Here is a 19657-nt window from a genome sequence, read left to right on the forward strand (position 1 = left end):
AGACTCCCCAAACTATAATCTCTAGCTCCTCAATTCAGTGAGACTTCCATTTCTTTGCTTGGGTACCTTCTTCCTATCCTGAGGTATGAAAAGTGTCTCTATGCAGAAAGTGGATATGATCACAGAGCTCACCTTGTTTCCCCTCCCTCAGAAATCATAGTCCAAAGTCTGAAAAACAGTTGTGTTGCATATTTTGTACAATTTTCTAGTTTTTTTGGCAGGAGGGCAAGTCTGTATCAGTTATTTCATCATGGTCAGAAATGCTTCTCAATTAGCTTTAAATGCCTCACACTTAAATATGTCACAAACCACTATGTATTTGAAGAGAGCCTCTAACATAAAACACAGGAAGCAAACAAAAGAATTTGGTAGGAAACAGATAATATAGAAAGCAGAAGAAAACTTTTTTTAGAACTATAATATCTTTAGAGAGTTACGATATTTAATCCATGAAACAAGGAAAACGTGCTGTAAGAAAAGGAAAAATCAGAAGCAAGATGTCTTAGAAATGAAATATACACATATAGAAATAGACATGTGTATATATATTCACTCATATCTATATATGAGATATAATAAAAATAAGTTACAGATTGGAAAAAAATTCAAAAATTTTTCCTAAAACTTTAGAAGGAAAGATATAGTAAAAAAAAAAAAAAAAAAAGGGAATAATAAATAAATATAGCATCAACCCAGGTCATTCAATACTGCTTTCAGAGAAGGAAAAAAAGATTATAAAATTAAAAGAAATAATCGGAGAAAATTTCTACATTTAAGACTCATGTTTTCAGTTTTAAAAGAAAAAGGTCCAGCACAATGATTAACCCACAACAAAGCACATCATCATAAAACTTTGGGATACCCAGAAGAGAGAGAAGATTTTAAAAGCTTTCAGAGAGAAAGAATGTTAAACATACAATGAAATACAGAAGAGAATGACATTAAGTTTCTCAACAGCAACATTAGAAGGTAAAAGAGGATAAATGCCTTCAAAATTCTGAGGGAAAATTTTTTGGACCATGAATGTCATACTTTATATCAATCAAATATGAAGACAGACTAAAGACACTGGAGACATATACAGAACTGAAACTGAAGTCGCTCAGTCATGTCCAACTCTTTGAGATCCTGTGGACTGTAGCCTGCCAGGCTCCTCTGTCCATGGGATTCTCCAGGCAAGATTACTGCAGTGGGTTGCCATTTCCTTCTCCAGGAGACATATAAGGTCTCAAAAAATAAAAGATCAGAAAGAAGTGAGTAAACGAAGAAAAGATGGCACCAGGAGATCTGGAAAACAGAACCACTAGAGAAGTACAGAAGAGAAAGAGTATTTTGTATCTTCTGTTTGTTTGTTTTATAATGATGAAAGGCAGCTCCAGGATAACAGCTATACAGCAGAACTAAAGAGCAGCCAGTCCAGGCTGAAATGACATGATGGGGAACTTCAGGAGGCATGTCTCCAAGAAAAAAAAGTAGAACAAATTGATTCCTGTGCCTTCCAGTATTAAGAAAAGCTTACAACTCTGAAGGGATTATGAAAGTTTACATAGAAAACTACACCAAATATGAACACATTTTTAATCCCAAAGTAAAACAGAATTTATAACAAAGTGTCTTGACCCAATCAGACTATATAGCAAAACACTGCTAACCAGGTAGCCTATAAACCACAGGTATTTATTTCTCAAAGTTCTAGAGACTAAAGTCCAAGATCAGAGTGCCAGCATGGTCAGGTCAGAGTTCTCTTCTGCACGGTAGATTTCTTTTTGTATCCTCCTGTGACAGAAGGGGCTAGTAAGCCCTGTGGGATCTCACTAATCCCACTGAGGGCTCCACCCTCACCATGTTGTTATCATCTCCCAAAGACCCGTAGCGGCTATCACCTTTGGGGGTTAGGATTTCGACATAGGAATCTTAGGGAGACACAAACATTCAGACCATGGCAAAAAGAAAATTATAATACAATACGTAGCTCAGCTGGCTGTGCACGATATTTATACAGCTGTAAATAATACTGATTTATCTGTGTGTTGGGACAATAGGAAAGGAAGTGTGAGTGAGGGAAGAAAGATTTTGATAACTAAATCTCCATATTAAATAGTATAAAATCAATAGATAATGCTAAAGTTAAAAATCAAGAAAAAACAACAAAGCATTTTAAAATATGAAGGTAATAACAGAAAAAATAACCCTGGGGGACAGGACTCAAGAGTGATGAGGACAGGTAGGCGACTACTGCTTTTACACATGTGCCTTGCAGTACTAGTAGTTTAACTTTCAAACTAAGAGTATATATCACTTTGATAAAATTTTCTAATTAAATTAAAAAAATAATTTCTTCCTGGCACTATTTCTAATTTTTCCTTAGATGATATACCTCAAAATGGAAAGGTCAAGACATGAAGAGGAGGAGGAAAGGGATGATATCTAATACACCTGGCTTGAATTACTGCCCAGGGGTCTACCCTCACCATTCACATTTGTTCAATTCCTTCTAAGGCTAGAACTTGAATTTAGACTCATAGCTCTGGAGTCAGACGTGAGCTCAAAATTACCTATGATGCAAAATCCAAACGCTCTTTTCCCCAGAACAGAGGAAACTAATAAATTAGGACTATTGTTTTCACGAAGGTAGACCAAAGTCATTGAGCTCTGTTCCTAAAGTTGCTTATCTTCATTAAGGGAAAATGAGTAACATCTGGTGGCTTCCTGATTGAATCCCCTTAATTTGCAAACACTGCTTGTTCACTTGCTTACTTGTTTGCTTACTCTTTTATGTGTGTGTCTCCATAGATAAATTAGGGAGAAATCTACCCCTTTGTGTTTCAAAAATGGCAAAGGAAGTCATAATTAGATTTCATTGATTTAGTTTCGTCCCTGGGGGAAGAAGTAAAAAGAGGGTAGAACACTTCCCATAGCTAGAATTTTCATCTTAAGCTCCCCACAGAAGTTTGGCTCTGGACTGGGGTGGGGGAAGGGAGGGCCTTTTCATCTAAAGGTTAATTCCAGCTGTGGAGTTCAGGACCATCAAGACAATTTGAAGATTCCCAACTTCAGACAGAAAACTAGAGGAAGTGTGGCTAATACCAGGATATTTGGGGATATGTCATTTGATAGAGACTACTACTAAAGCTCTTAAAAATAACATTTTAAGTTAGAATGAAATATTTAAATATATATCTTTAAGATTTCTTGATGGACCTAGAGTCTCATACAGAGTGAAGTTAAATCAGAAAGACAAAAACAAATATCATATATTAATGCATATATATGGAATCCAGAAAAATGGTACTGATGAACCTATTTGCAGGGCAGGAATAGAGACACAGACATAGAGAACAGACGTGTGGTCACAGCAGGGGAAGGGGAGGGTGGGATGAACTGAGAGAGTAGTATTGACATATATATACTATGATGTTTAAAATATATAGCTGGTAAGAATCTGCCCTATAACACAGGGAGCTCAGCTCCGTGCTCTGTGATGACCTAGAGGGGTGGGATTGTAGGGTGGGAGGGAGGTGCAAGAGGAAGGAGATACATGTATACATACAGATGATTCACTTCATTGTACAGCAGAAAGTAACAACACTATAAAGCAATTATACTCCAATAATTAAAAAAAAAGACTTCCTGGTGTGATTTTTTTTTTTATTAGCTAACTCTAATCCTGATCAGGTAAGAAGACCTTTGTTATATTGTTGACCTTTCATTTCCCATTGCAAGGCCTCATCCCATCTCAAAGACACACACATACACACAGAGTAAGTTACTGGCCTGGGCTCTCAATATTCTGTATGTTTCCCATATTTTGAGGTATCCAGTTCTGCCTATTGAACTGTGAATGTCCGCCTACACCCTGCAGCTGAGTCGATGCCTCAGTCCCATTATGCCAGTCTAGTTGCGGGTCTCAGTCTTTCCAAGTCTGCCCCAGCTTGTTTTAAGACACGACCCGAGTTCTGACCTCTGAGGTATTGCAGAATAGAGCTACCAGCCCTTCAAGCTCTTAAAGGCAGTCAACTCCTGAATCCACAGGTTTTTTTTCCACCTCTTTTTCATGTGTGAATTCACTATATAAAAGCTGCGTTTAACCTGGCTTTCTGTCAAGGTCCTTGCATTGTAGTTGCTGGATTCACTTTAGCTTAATGCCATTGTAACAAAAATACTCTAACTTGAATTACCATGAAGTTTATACTTCCACTGCAGTGGTTTTCATACTTTGGTGTGCATTAAAATCTCTGTAGGGGTGGCTACAATGCATATTCCTGGGCTGCATTCCCCCCACCCCCAACAAGAGATTGAGTCAGTACATATAAGGTAGAGTCCAGAAATCTGCAGTTTATCTAACCACTCAGGTGATCTGATGTCATGGGATGCTGTGGTCCACAATTTCAATTTACTAGCTTGTCAATGAATCCCAATGGTCCATTCAAGTAATTTAGTAAGAAACAGAAATTCCCTTTTTTTTTTTCTTTTGGAACACAAATTCTCCTTTCAAGGGCTTTGAAGAATTGCATCTAGAAATCTGCTTTTCCTCTCTGATGGCGTTAAATACAAAGAGAAGGAAACCAAGCGCTATACTGCTGGCTCTGCCCCTTTAAAGAACGTCGCTATTCTGAAAATAGGATGCTTGCTTGCTTCCTTCACAAAGTTCTGCTTGCCGTGGGAGTAAAAGGTGTTATGATTGCAAAATTTGTGTTCACCAGACAAATTCTAGTTCTTTCATATGGCTTTAGACAATGCTGTCTCTTAACTGTTTGTACAGCACTTCAAAATCCTGAGGAGGTGGTTTCAGTGTGGGCTAATGCCAGGGTTATTTAGAGAACATGCAAACAGAATCAAGACAGAGCTGTTCAAGAGGACAGAACAGTGGCCTCCCCAGCAATAGGGACTTGTACTTGCTAGAGCCACTGAATCATTGTGGAGCACAGACTGCCCACCTCTCCTAAAGGAGTGGGAAGTAAATTGCTTCTCAGGCTCAAAGACAGGAATCTGGCTTAAACACTCCATGCAATGCTCTCCTACTCCAAATTCTAGGCTCTCATAAAATCCCAGGCAATGAGAGAAATAAGAGAAATCATCACAGCTCTGACTCTGCTGATTCTAAGGCCTTGAGCAAATCTTTGTCCTGAATTCATAGAATTAGGATAGTAATATTTACCTCACAATATGGTTGCAAAAAAAAAACGTTATGAAAATATGTAGCAGAGTTCAATTCAGTTCAGTTCAGTTGCTTAGTTGTGTCCGACTCTTTGCGACCCCATGAATTAGCTCATGGCAATACCTGTTTCCAGGGGACACCACATGCCATTTAATGTGGTTGATTTTTGGGTGTGGTTGTCAGTTACTGGTGTAACAGAGTAGCAAGCAGGTAATAGGTTTTAATGTGAATTGAGGATTCTTCTCATTTCCTTAAAAATTCCATTTTGATTCACTTATTTTCACAGTATACTAATGAAGGTTAAAAATTATACATAGCAAATTCTGGATTTATCTAGCAATTAAGGCACGGGCTCTCAATAGCTCTCAAAACCACCCTTATGAATGGTTTTCCAATTTTCTGAAAACCTGATGAATGCTACAAATCTCCACTCTTTCCTCTGGAGAAAAAAAAAATACATGCACATCAAATTTCACAGTTTATGGAGGTTCACACACTCCCTACAGACTAGGCTAAGAAGTCCTGATATAAGTATCATCACGCACCACTCTGTCTCTAGTAAAATAGGAGCCTAAGCCCTCCTTACCCTGAGAACAACATGAGAACTTCTCTAGAAAGGCTGTTAAAACCCCACAGAAGACTTGTGTGGGCTCCTTTAACAGACACTTGGGTTCTCAAAAGAACTACATATGGCATATGTCTAGGCAATGATGGGGTTGCCATGGTGAGGAGATTAAGAATTCAATTTTATAGTTTAGCAAAAATGTCTTCTAGCTTCTGTAAATCAAGCAAAAATGGAAGGCAGGGTGGGAAGAATAGTCCAAGAAAACAAAGTTTTCTCAAAGGACCTCATCCAAATTTCAAGGGTCATGTTATCCACATTGGTCAAGTGATATTGCAATTATGCTGGAAAAATGCTTCTGCTCCACAACCAGGCACTGCTCACCACCTTCCCAAGTCTGCTTTTTCTAATGGGTATTTCAGAATATCAACTCGCCAGTGCTCTAAATTCCAGATACCAAGAGTCAAACAGCAAGAAATCTATTTTTCAGGTGACAAGCAGCTGAGAGAGACAAGGATGAAACAGGCTGCGTACAGCAAATAACAGAAATTAGACATCAGGCAAGAGACAAATGGTAAACTCTGTTCAATTAACCTCTATTATTACATAATTTTTTTAAACTTTCAGTGTAGGCAAGGCATGGTCATTAATAACCCATCTGCCTCCTACAGAGAGCTATGTTGGGGTCAACAAGTGTCATTCAGATATAAAGGTAACAATTTTGGCTTTCCCCCACCAAAATGTGTATGCAGAGTTGCTCCTCCATAACAATCATCTCTGTTCCTTCAACCCTTAAGATTAAAGATATGCTTTTAAGAGAATGCTGGTCAAGTCAGGAATGCTATTTGTGGCCAAAGAACAAGACATATGTGGCTTGTACATGCTATGTATGTGGTTTGTATGCATGTCCTTGACCTCATTAGCCCAAGTCTCTCCTCATCAATCAGCCTCATCTGAGGAATCAAATGCAAACATAGAATTTGTTACTTTCTCTAGAAAGGAATGATATCCAGGGAGAAAATTAAAGAGATCAATGGCAGCTCTGGGAAGAAAAAGTTAGCTTCTAAATTAATTGATAAATAATGAGTTGAAATAGTCAAGAAAAAGAAAAAGTTGAAAGACAACCTTAGAACTGAAAAAAAATGGGACTCATCTTTTCTAATACTCAGCTAGCATCTCTCACCTTAGTATCTTCAGCAATGAGATTCAATGAAGATATTCAAGTGATGGTTATGTTACCTGTTTATAAGACTTAAAGTGAAAGTGCTAGTCACTCGGTCATGTCCGACTCTCTGTGACCTCTGTCCATGAGATTCTCCAGGCAAGAATACTGAAGTGGGTTGCCATTTCCTTCTCCAGGGGATCTTCCCAACCCAGGGACTGAACCTGGGTTTCCCCTATTGCAGGCAGATTCTTTACTGACTGAGCCACCAGGGAAGACCTCATAAGATGTAAAGGATAGAAACTTCTCCACCAATAAGCAAGTGAGGTTTTCAAGTTCTATGAGATTGCGCCTGCAGTTTTCTTCTCTTCTCTGGCTATATTCTCTTCCTAAAAGACCTCATCTAGTCCCACAGCTTTAAATGCCATCAACACACCAATTATTCTCAAATTATTTCTCCAGCCTTGACTTCTCCCAGTTCTGTATGTTAAACTGCGTACTTAATTGCAATTCCCAGGTTAACTAATAAAATACCTAAAATACATACAAAAAAAGAAATGAGGAAGGAATCAAAATGGTACAATAGGAAAGGAATATAAAAGAAAGCAGTACTGAAGTAATTAAGGAACAAAAATAATAGAAGCATTATAGAAAACAAATAGCAAAATGGCAATTTTTCCTCAATTATTAGTTTAAGTGTAAATGCATTAAACTCACCTGTTAAAAGACAGTGTGGATTTTAAAAATGATGTCTACAACAGACTCACTTTAGATACAAGGACACAAATAGGTTGCAAGTAAAAGGATGGGAAAAAAAAAAAACATTCCATGGATACAGTAAACAAGAGAGAGCTTGAGTAGCTACAGAGTGACTAATGCTTGAGTAGCTATACTAAGAGCAAACAAATAGACTAAGTCAAAAATTGTTACAAGAGACAAAAAAGACATACACTGATAAAAAGTTCAATTCATCAAGGAGATATAACAATTATAGACATATGCACAAACAAAAGAGCCCCAAAATATATGAAAAAATCATTGACAGAACTGAAGAAATAGTTTTACTATAATAGTTGGAGACTTCAATACTCTACTTTCAATAATGGATAGAACATCTAGACAGAAGATCAATAAGGAAATAGAGGACTTGAACAATAGTATAAACCAAATACACCTAACAGACAGGCAGAACACTCCATCCAATATCAGCAGAATATACATCCTTCTCAAGTGCACATGGAATATTCTTCAGGACAGCCCATATGTTAGGCTACAAAACTTGTCTCAGAATATTTTAAAGGTAGAAAGTATTTTCTCTGACCACAACAGAATTATTTCAGAAATCAATAGCAGAAGGAAAACTGAAAAATTCACAAATATGTGGAAATTAACACACTCTAAACCAATGGGTCAAAGAAAAAAATCGCAGGAAAATCAGAAGATACTTGATACAAATTAAAATGAAAACACAGCATACCAAAATTTATAAGAGGTAGTGAAAGCAGTGCTCAGAGGGAAATGTATAGCTCTAAATGCATGCATTAGATATATATCTAATAATCTCCTGCATGCAAGAGATATATCTCAAACAAATAACCTTACTTTGCTAGCAAAAGAGAACAATAATAAAGGTTAGAGCACAGATCAATGAAATACAAAACAGAAGGGATCACTTAAACCAAAAGTTAATTTATTGAAAAGATCAACAAAATTGACTAAACTTTAACTAGATTAAGAAAAAAGGAGAGAAAAATCCAAATAAGGAAAACTGAAAATATGAGAGGTGACATTGCTCCAAAATTTATAGAAACAAAAAGGATTATAAATGAATAGTAGGAACAATTTTATGCCAATAAATTACCATGCTACTGAAGTAAATGAAATAGAAAATATTAGTAGACCTTAACAAGTAAGAATGAACCAATAATCAAAACCTCTCAAACAAAGTACAGGACCAGATGGCTACACTAGTAAATTCTACCAAACATTCAAAGAAAATTAACATGTAACAGTATCCTTTTCTCTCAAGAATTATTAATCTTTCAGTCACAATAACATACAAAGTTCCCTCCTGTCATGCATTCCAATTCCTAGAATTTCTTCTCCTACATCTTTAATAATCTTTCTTTACCATTGAGCCACCCAGGATGCCCTTAAATAACCAGCTCATCCTCAAATCTCAGCTCAATGTCTCTCCTTCATAGAGGCCTTCCCAAATCATGCTAATAGTCCCCTCTACTTATTCTTTATCACAGTATGCTGCTTATTTCAGAACCCTCATTCTGAATTTAACCTTCCTTATCCGTTTACCTTTTGATCTTTCATCTACACACTAAATTCAAGTGCCGTGAGTTCAGATGCCTTATTCATCTTATTTTCAGTTGTATAGCCAGAGCCCAACAAAGTACCTAACAAACAGCAGGCAATTGGCAAATTTTGGTGAATTAATAAATAAAACACTTTAACATCTAAGGTTTGTATAACCAATGACTGAAATTTTGACACAAGAAATAACTGCATTTCAAGTTAATATTTCAAACTAAAATATAGTTCCATCTTTCTTCAAACATTTAAACATATATTTTTCTAAAAATTTAAGATGAAGAATGATTATTTCCTAGCTGTAGCTAAATATTATCCTTTGGCATAACTCCTTAGATAAGCAAATATCATATTCCCTTTAAGGAGGCCAAAAAGACTAAACTACTAATGCTTTACTTGGACATAAACTTATAATAAATAAGTCATTCTAGATGTTATTAACAACTAACAGTACACATGTATCAGTATTCCCTGAAGGGAGATTAAGGTACTGCCTGAACGTTACACATAGGCACATCAGTTCAAGACATAGGTGTATTCACAGTCTACATTCTCACAGGAGACCCAGACCACATTAAAATGAGACAGGTAACAGCTTCATCAAGCTGGTTTGCCTGATTTTTTAAACATCAATTTAGATCTCTAAATATTGTTACCCATAATCATCTAATGGCCAGATTTTCTGGACAAATGTCTTAGATTTCCACAGCATCTCATATAATAGAAAGACCCCAAAACTGAATTGAGGTACTGGTAATACTATGAAGTGGCCAAAAGCTAAAACATGATCCAACTCTACACTTTAGAGGTCAGAAAAGGAGAAAACAAGAGCCATTAAATATTGTCAGCAGTTAGGACCCATTCACATAGCTAACATGTATTGAATGCTTACAGTGGGCCAGGGTTTTTTAGGCATTTGTAATTTTTATTGCATCTAAATCTCACAATAACTCTAAGAGGTAGGTGCTACCATGATGCTTACTTTACCACTAAAGAAATCAAGAATTTGGAAGCTTAGATAACTTGCCAAAGGCTAACAAGTACTTAATGGAAAAAAGCCAGAAGTTGAAGCCATGTAGTCAGACTCCAAGGTTAGAGCTATTAACAGGTAGGCCATAATGTTCAAAGGAAAAAAAAATCTAGAGAAAAACTATTGAGAATGCAATCTCAAAAATCATATAATTTCTGAATAAGTTTATTGAACAAACATCCTAACTGTCCTTATTCAATGCCATTTAAATCTGAAATTTTTCTTCATGATCTTTAATAGTATTATTTAAAGAGGATATGGATTCCATATCTTAATATGTCAATGTTCATGCAGGTTTCATGCACAGACACTAGGTAGTCAAACTCCTACTTTTTGGGCCCTTTCCAACTGACAGTCCCCAAGAATAGGAGTTAAGATGCTGGTGGGAAAAAACCATCATTTCAAGTTGAAAGAGATGAGGAGAAAATTCTATAAACAGTAACATAGTGATTGCATTTCCAGGAAAAGTAGCAAGCCATTTACCCTTTGGTTATGGTCATACCCTTGTTCTGGTCATAAAGTCTGGCAGCTAAGGCACTATTTCAGTAGCTTTTGTAGCCTTAGAATACAGTTTACTATTACTGACCTCAAAGCTGATCACAGTATGCATCTTCACTTTAATAACCACTTCAGAGTAAGTACTTGAGTTAAGTCTTCATTTCCTGCAAGGATAACTCAGATGCTACAGACTTCAACTTCTGTTTCTATTTCCACCTTGGTTAAAAGCTTTATCTTTTCTCCTGAGGTAATCATATAAGCCATCAATGGGCACCACCTCAGGAGAAGCCAAAGGTTGAAATTCAACACAAGGCCTCTTAAGCAATCTCCCACCAGCATTAAAGAACCCATTAATCTCAGGCACTTCTGCTTTCCTTTAGAGAGATAAAGGAGTTGCCACTTCCAAGGAGGTCAGAGGTGTTACGAAGCAAGAGGCAGGAATGATTCTAATCTAGTAACAAGAGTGTTTATTTCCTAGTAATAAAAATATTATTGCTTATCATAATTGTCTAACAGTATATCTGCATCAAAATGTATCCAGTACCTAAAATATCTATATCTAATTGTTCCCTGGATTTCTGGTTCTGTGATAAGATGGAGAAGTAGATGCCCTAAGTACACTGGACATTATATATAAAAAACACAGGCTGACCTTTGGAGGTGGAGAGGAGAAAGAACATAGGGACTCTAAGACTCAAGGAATGGCATGGTGTTAAATTCTTTGAATTTTCTTTCTGCCTAACATACCCTGGATTGGGTGCAATACAAGCCTATAACCAGGACACATCAATATGTACAGGAAAAAAACACTCCTACTCTCTCTAGCAAAAGGACCAGGATAAAGGCAGCCTAGTAAGACAGAGTACTTTTAGACAATAATCATGCTACATCAGCCAAACACCATGGGGCAAACATTGTGCTCTTACCTCAATCCATGACAGCAGAGGCCAAGTAGGAAATCTAGACATCCACCTTTACAAAGCTGTAACTAGGCACCTTTTCCCCTCTGTCAGGATAGTGACACAGAAGGCTGAGTAGATAACCAGGACTTTCATTCTTTCTCAGTGGTAAGGAGGTCCCCCTTCCAAGATGACAATGGAGGCCATGTTAAGTGCAGTATCAAGGCATCCCTTCCCCTTCCAGTATGGGTTGTATCAGCAGAAGCCTAATGGGGACTTGAAATTCTATCCCTGCCCAGAAATAACAAGAAACTCCTCCCTTTGGAACACTAAAGGTGGCCAAGTGAAAAACATGAACTTCCATCCCTAACTGGCAGAATTCTGTATCTGGTAAAAATATTCTTCACAAAAAGGGAGAAGTCAAGTCTATTTTTATGGAAAATTAGGAGAATTTACCATCAGCAGACCTACCCTAAAACAATGGCTAAAGAAAATACATGAGGCAGAAAGGAAATGATGAAACTTTGGAACATCAAGAAGGAAAAAAGTATAATTAGAAGAGTAAAATTTTGGGTAAATGCAATAGACCCTCCTTTTCCTCTTGAGTTTCTATACACTAACAATGAACTATCTGAAAAGGAAAGACAACAATCCCACATACAATGTCAAAGCAGTAAAGTACAGAGGGATAAATTTAAATTAAGGAAGGGAAAGATCTGTACACTAAGAAGTATAAAACACTGATTTAAGAAATTGAAGAAAATGAAAATAGGTGGGAAGGTATCCCATGTTCATGAACCAGAGTACTGCTAGAATATACATACTACCTAAAGTCATCTGTAGATTCAATGCAATCTCAAAATTTCACTGCTATTTTTCACAAAAATAGAATAAATAATCCTAAAATTTGTATGAAACCACAAAGGACCCCAAATAGTCAAAGTAATCTTCTTGAGAAAGAATATGCTGGAGGCACATTTCCCGATTTAAAACTATTTTACAAAGCTGTGGTAATCAAAGCAAGAAGATCAAACAAGTCAATCCTAAAGGAAATCAGCCCTGAATATTCATTGGAAGGACGGATGCTGAAGCTCCAATACTTTGGTCACCTGATGCAAAGAACCAACTCATTGGAAAAGACCATGATGATGCGAAAGATTGAGGGCAGGAGGAGAAGGGAGAGACACAGAATGAGATGGTAGAATTGTTGGATGGCATCATAAGTTTGAGCAAACTCCAGGAGATAGTGAAGGACAGGGAAGCCTGATATACTGTACTCCATTGGGTCTCAAAGAGTTGGACACAACTAAGTGACTGAATAACAAAGTAATCAAAATAGTACGGTACAGGCATAAAAACTAGACACATAGACCAATGGAACAGACCTGAGAGCTGAGAAATAAACACATGCATATATAATTAACTAATATGTGACAAGAGAGCCAAGAATATACAATGGGAAAAGCACAGTCTCTTCAATAAATGGTACCTGAAACATACTAAATGCAAAAGAATAAAAAGAGACCCCTGTCTTATACCACTCAAAAATTAACTCAAAATATATTTAAGTAGTTAAATGTAAGATCTGAAACGATAACGCTCCTACAAGAAAACAGAAAAGACTCTTTGAAATGGGCCTTCACAATCAGTTTTTTAGATATGATGCCAAAAACACAGGCAACAAAAACAAAAAAATCAAATGGGATTTTACCAAATTAAAGTTTCTGCACTGAAAAAATCAAAAACTTTATCAACAAGTTGAAAGGACAACATACAGAAGGAGAGAAAATATTTGCAAATTATCTCATAACATGGTAATATCCAAATTGTGTAACGAACTCGCAACCCCATAGCAAAAAAAATTTTTAAATACAATTTTTTTTAAAAAAGACTGAACCAAAAAAGACATACAAATGGACAGCAGGCACACAAAGAGAAGATCTATATCACTAATCAGAGAAATGTAGATGAAAACCACAATGTGATGTTATCTCACATCTGTTAGAATGGCTATCATCAAAAGCACAAAAGATAACAAGTGTTGACGAGGATATGGAGAAAAGGGAACCCCTGTGCACTGTTGGGGGAATGAAAACTGGTGCAGCCACTATAGGAAACAGTATGAAAGTTCCTCAAACAAGTTAATAATAGAACTACCATACAATCCAGCAATTTCACTTCTGGGTATATATTCAAAGGAAATGAAATCAGGATCTCAAAGAGATATCTGGACTCACATGTTCATTGCAGCATTATTCACAATAACAAAGATATGGAGCCTCTTGATGAAGGTGAAGCAGGAGAATGGAAAAGGTGGCTTAAAACTCAACATTCAGAAAACTAAAATCATGGCATACAGTCCCATCACTTCGTGGCAAATGGAGAAACAATGGAAACAATGACAGACTTCATTTTCTTGGACTCCAAAATCACAGCAGATGGTGACTGCAGCCATGAAATTAAAAGATGCTTACTCCTTGGAAGAAAAACTATGACAAACCTAGACAGCATGTTAAAAGGCAGAGATGTTTCTTTGCTGACAAAGGTCTGAAGAGTCAAAGCTGGTGTTTCCAGTAGTCATGTGTGGATGTGAGAGCTGGACCATAGAGAAGGCTGAGTACTGAAGAACTGATGCTTTTGAATTGTGGTGTTGGAGAAAACTCTTGATAGTCCCTTGGACTGCAAGGAGATCCAACCAGTCAATCGTAAAGGAAATCAGTCCTGAATATTCATTGGAAGGACTAATGCTGAAGCTAAAACTCCAATACTTTGGCCATCTGATGCGAAGAACTGACTCATTGGAAAAGACCCTGATGCTGGGAAAGATTGAAGGCAGAAGAAGGGGATGACAGAGGGCAAGATGGCTGAATGGTATCACTGACTCCATGGACATGAGTTTGAGCTAGCTCTGGGAGATGGTGATGGACAGGGAAGCCTGGTGTGCTGCATTCCATGGGGTCACAAAGAGTTGGACATAAACAAGCAACTGAACAACAACAAAATATGGATATAACCTATATGTCTATGAATGAATAGAATAAGAAGGTATAATATTTTATACACATACACAAAGAAATAGTATTTGGTCATGAGAAAGAAGGAAATCCTCCCATTTACAACAACATCAATGGACCTTGAGAACATTATGCTAATTAATGACAGTGAAAAGACAGATATATGACCTCACTTATATGTGAAATCTAAAATGGCCAATCCCATAGAACAGAGAGTAGAATAGTTCATTCCAGGTCTGAAGAGTGGGGGAAATGGGAGATATCGGTCAAGGGGTACAAACTTAAGAGTTTTAAGATATGTTAAGTTCTGGGAATCTGATGTGCAACATGGTGACTATAGTTAATAATACTGTATTTTATACTTGAAAACTGCTAAGGGAGTAAATGTTCTCATCACAAAAAAAAATGGTAATTGTGAGGTGATGGAAGTGTTAAGTAGCCCTACAGCGGTAATCATTTCATTTTATATATATATATATATGCATGTATCAAATCATGTTATGCAATTTAAATTTACACTATGTTATATGTCAATTATATCTCACTAAAGCAGAGGGGAAAATTACAAGGAGGAAGGGAAGGAAGGAGGGAGGAAAGAGAAAATATCTGAAGAGATGAGTCTGTAGGAAACAGTTTTTTAAAAATCTGAACAAAGGATCAGATTTTAACTGGATCAGTCTGTGGAGTAATTTATGCTTTAGAGAAAAGAGAGTACTGCCAAAACGACTATTATGCCAGGGTGACCGTACCTGTGCCAAAGTCTGTCCTTTAAGGAGTATCAGAGACTTCATACTATGAGGAGGAAATACATTTCATTCAAATGATCCCGTTAGCAATAAACTACAAATAAATATAAGAAGCTGCCACCTTCAAGGGTGGGGAGGAATGTGGTTCAGTAACCAGAGTTGCTATGATATATTACCTAAAATGTATTTGTTTGCCTTTGGGAATGAGACAAGACATGCAAAAAAACAGTAAAGTCTGACCCATGTATGGAGAAACAAGCAGTCAAGAGAAAATGCTTATGAGAGTGAACCAATGTCAAACTTGATGGACAAAGACTTCAAAGATTTCAAAGTACCTACTAGAAACATACTCAAAGCACTAAATTGTACCATGCTTAAATACACAAAGGTGTGATGGCAATGTCTCAAATACAGCTGGAAATAAGATAGAAACTATAAGGGAAAATGTAATGAAGTTATGAAGCTGAAAGTATGATAAGTAAAAAGAAAAATTTTACTAGATGGGCTCAACAGTTGATTTGAACTGACAGTAAAAAGAATCACTAAGTTTGAATATGTGCTGTGTGCTGTGCTTAGTCACTCAGTCATGTCTGACTCTGCGACCCCATGGACTGTAGCCCACCAGGCTCCTCTGTCCATGGGGATTCTCCAGGCAAGAATACTGGAGTGGGTTAACATGCCCTCCTCCAGGGGATCTTCCCAACGCAGGTCCAGGATTCTTTACTATCTGAGCCACCAGGGAAGCCTAAATTTGAATAGAGACCGTTGTTATTTGCAATTCAAAAAATAGAGGGGGTGAAAAAAGAAAATGAAAAGGGTTTCAGAGAAATACGGGACCCCATAAAGTACACAAACTTTCAAGCAACAGAAGTCCCAGAAGAGACAAGAGAAAGAATGGGACAGAAAAAAAAAATATTCAAAGAGATAAAAGCTGAATACTTTCAAATTTGATGAAATAACTATTACATACATTCAAGAAGTGCAATGAATATCAAGTATGATAAAAGCAACCAGATCCACAAAAAAAACACATCATAGTAAAAATGCTGAAAGCCAAAACACATAGAGAAAATCATGAAAGCAGCAAGAGAAAACAAAGTGTCTCTTATAAGGAAACCCCAATAAGATTAATAGCTGACTTGTCATCAGAAACAATAGAGGCCAGAAGACAAGGGGAAAAGATATTCAAAGTGCTCAAGATAACACCAAAACAAACAAACAAAAAAAACTGTCAGCCTAGATTCTTATATCCCTCAAAGCTATCTGAAATAAAGGTATTCTTTGATCAACAAAATCTGAGAATCTGTCACTAGTAGACCCACCACCATACAAGAGATACTAGGCTGGAAGCAAGTGCCCCAGACAATATTTCCAATTTCACAAAGAAAGGAAAATGCACTTGTAAAGGACATGATGTTATTATAAAAGGCAGAATAAGTGCATGTTTCTTTCCTTTCTTAACCAATTTTTAAAAGGCAGTTTTAAAATATATCATTGTTCCATTGGAACTATAACATATAGAAATATAATACATCTTCCAATAAAAACATAAGGGAGGTGGTGGGGAGCAAAGGTGTATTGGATTAAGGAAATTATTCTTAATGTCAACATGAATCAACAAGAATGAAGAAACCACAATAGGAAATCAGGTTAATGTAAGAAAAGCTACCAATATATATGGTTTCCCTTGCTCTTTAAAATACTTTAAAAGATTTAAACTTATATAAAGTAATAATTACAGCACTGTGTTGTGTTTTTAACATATAAAAGCATAGCAATAATAATCACAAAAAGAGGAAAAAGAAGACTGAACTACACCAGAGTAACATTTCTTTATCTCATTGGAATTAAGTTAGTATAAATCTGTAGCAGATTCTGATAAATTAAGATTTATATAGTAAGCCTAAGAAACCACAAAGGAGCTGTGAAGGAACTAACATGAAACTATAAAAAATTTATTAAAGTGAAATTTTTACATTAGAAAATATCTAGTTAATGCAAAAGAAAGCAGCAATATGAGGAACAGAGTAACAAAATGGGGAAGAGTAACAAAAAAGCACAGAACATATAGAAAACAAAAAAATTAAAATTTACATAAAGCAAACTATATCAATAACATAATCAAAAGGCAGATTTTGTCAGAATGGACAGAGGACCAAATTACAGAGGACCAAAAGAAGAAGATCTAGGTATATGCTATCTATAGGAGACACAATTTAAGATTCAAAGATATAAATAGATTGAAAATAAAAGAATGGAAAAAGATATGCAAAGAGCAACAGTAAGAAAACTAGAATGGTTATACTAATAGCAGACAAAACAGACTTTAAAACAAACAGTGGTTTAGAGGTAAAGGTTTATAATGATAAAAGAGATATTCCATGATGAATATATGATAATTATAAACATATGCACCTAATTGCTGTTGCTGTTTTGGTTTAGTCACTCCAACTCTTTGCGACCCCATGAACTGTAGCCCTCCAGGCTCCTCTGTCCATGGAATTCTCCAGGCAAGAATACTGGAGTGGGTTGCCATTTCCTTCTCCAGGGAGATATTCTTGACCTAGGAATCAAATCCAAGTCTCTGGCATTACAGGTAGATTCTTTCCCACTGAGCCATCAGGGACCACCAGGGAAGGCCATGTACCTAATTACAGAGGACCAAATTTTGTGAAACAAAATCTGACAGAAAATAAGAGAGAAATACACAATTCTACAATAATACTTGGAGACATCAATAATCCACATTTAATAATGGATAGAACAAAAAGACATTAACAAGAAGACAGAATTGGACAACATATAAAATAGTTATGTCTAAAGGACATATATAGAACACATCTTCCAACAACAGCAGAGTATAATATATACATTCTTCTCAAGTGCACATAGAATACTCTGTATAATAGACCATATGGTGGACTATTAAGCGAGTCTGAATACCTTTAAAAGGATGGAAACCATATATTTTTCTACCACAAGAGAACAAAATCATACATCACTAACATAAGGAAATTTGGTATATTCACAAATATGTGAAATTAAACATTCCTAAATAACAAGTGGGTCAAATAAGAAATCACAAGGGAAATTTGAGGTGAATGTAAAACTTATGAGATCCAGTGAAAGCAGTGCTGAGAGGCTAACCTTCTACCTCAAGTCACTGGAAAAAGAAGAGCAAACCAAACTAAAACAGAGGCAAAAAAAAAATCTTTAGAACAAAAGTAAAGAAAATAGAAGAGAGGTAAAGAGGGAAAAATTAATGAAACCAAGAATTAGTTTCTCTAAAAAGATAAGATTGACAAACATTTAGCCAGGCTGATCAAAAGGGTGAAAAAAAGGAGATAATAAGATGGCGGAGGAGTAGGTGGATGGAGAGTACATCTCTCTCCATGGATACACCAGGAATACACCTTCAGACACAGAAGTGGATGCAGAACACCAGCTAAGAGTGGACAGGAGTAGCTGGCCAGTGGAAAAGAATATACAGAACCATGTAAAACTCAGTAGAAGGAGGAAACTAGGAGGAAAAACAGGAGTTTTAGTAGGACTGACCTGCCCTCAGCAGGTGGGGCAACTGAAGCAGGGGTCTGATCCCCACATCAGGGCAGTTGTCTGAGTCAGAGGAGAAACACTTAAGGCTGAGAGTGAAACAGCTGATCTGTGGCAGCCTAAATGGACTAAGAATCAGACAGCCCTTGCCACAGCCATACATACCCCAGCCAGGGACACAGGTCCCCTGGAAGGTGCAGGGGCTGGGAGGTGGAGTTTAGGGATTGTGGAGCAATCCCAGGGTGAGGGCTGCTGTTGAATGTGGAGAGACAAATTGAGGGGATGTGAGGGAGGAGACTGTGGTGGGAAATGCCTGTGGAGGAAAGCCAGGCAGCCACGGCAGCAAGGCAATAGTGCTGAGTCACACGTAGAGGGTGGAGCCACCACCATGGACTCTCTCTCTTCATACAGCCAGCATCAGCTGCTGAACAATAGAGAGGCTGGCCCATCAAATGCCTGATGCACTGAACTACAGAGTAGGACCCCACCTAGGGTGCCCCTCTAAGGGCCTGATGCACAGATCTACAGAATAGGATCACAGTCGGGGGCGGCGGTGGGGGTTGCCCTCTATATGCCTGATGTTCCAAATAACAGAGAAAGACCCCAGGGGCAAGGGAGCCCTCTAAGTGCCTGAACAGGCGGAGCTACAGAGAAAGACTGACCAAAGAGGCCTTCTGATCACCAGCTACAAGAGGCTCAAAAAAAGTCTCTGAT

Source organism: Muntiacus reevesi, chromosome X (genome assembly GCF_963930625.1).
Source record: "Muntiacus reevesi chromosome X, mMunRee1.1, whole genome shotgun sequence".
Lineage (NCBI taxonomy): Eukaryota > Metazoa > Chordata > Mammalia > Artiodactyla > Cervidae > Muntiacus > Muntiacus reevesi.